Genomic DNA, 1,166 nt, shown 5'->3' with positions numbered 1-1,166 from the left:
ACCAGGAGTAATCCAGAGATTAGTACCTTTAAGGGGAGATAACAAAGTGTGGGGCTGGATGAACACAGCAGGCCAAGCAGAATCTTAGGAGCACAAAAGCTAACGTTTCGGGCCTAGACCCTTCATCAGAAAAAGCTTTTTCTGATGAAGGGTCTAGGCCCGAAACGTCAGCTTTTGTGTTCCTAAGATGCTGCTTGGCCTGCTGTGTTCATCCAGCTCCACACTTTGTTATATTAGTACCTTTGAGGTTCTGCTTTTCAGCCTTCCACCTAACCTTTTATATTCACTCTGCACAGTCTTAACCCTTTCCCAAACTACGTTGTTCCTACCAATGTGTACAACTTCTGGCATTTCACTCTTCCCTTTGATAATATGTTTGAACCGTTTTGAGACATTCTTAATCCTGGCACCAGGAAGGCAACATAAGATCTTGAGTTCACACATGTCCACAGAATCTGTGCCCCAATAGGAGAGTCCCCATTACAGTTATTGAATAGAATGATAGAATCTCTACAATGTGTAAACAGGCCCTTCGGCCAAACAAGTCTACACCAACACAAAGAACATCCCACCCAGACCTATCCTCCTAATCTACACATTCCTGAACACTATGGGCAATTTAGCATGGCCAATCCACTGAGCCTGCACATCTTTGATGGGTCTCATTACAAATATCAGTAAAGAAAATTTCAATCCTTATACCCCAATCTTAAAGACACACTATCCTCATTGAGGGCCACCCCTATCTAAATTAAACTCCGTCTGCCATTCCTCGATCCATCTGATCAAGGTCCCCGTAGTACTCTGAGGTAACCTTCTTTCTTATTCACTACATCTCAATTTTGGTGTAATCTGCAAATTTACTAACCGTACCTCCTACGTTCATGTAATCCTGTCTCTCAAGATTCCTTCGAACAACTTGCCTACCACTACTGGAGTGAAAACAGAGATAACTTTTCGGGTCCAATGCCTTGTCCAGTATTATCATTTGTTGCAATTCTAACAAAGGAAGTACTTTTTTTTAGGCACCTATCTTGCACCAGGATTTTCCTAGTGCTGTGCTTAGCAATGTCCAGGAGATGACATTTAACTTTGGAGACTTCAGGATAATGCTGGTAGGCTGGCACCCAAATTGCCACAGACACTGTAGCAGTTCCATAAAGTTC

This window comes from Stegostoma tigrinum, chromosome 17 (genome assembly GCF_030684315.1).
Source record: "Stegostoma tigrinum isolate sSteTig4 chromosome 17, sSteTig4.hap1, whole genome shotgun sequence".
Taxonomy (NCBI): Eukaryota; Metazoa; Chordata; class Chondrichthyes; order Orectolobiformes; family Stegostomatidae; genus Stegostoma; species Stegostoma tigrinum.
The sequence above is the reverse complement of the archived record's forward strand: the minus strand, read 5'-3'. Positions refer to the sequence as shown.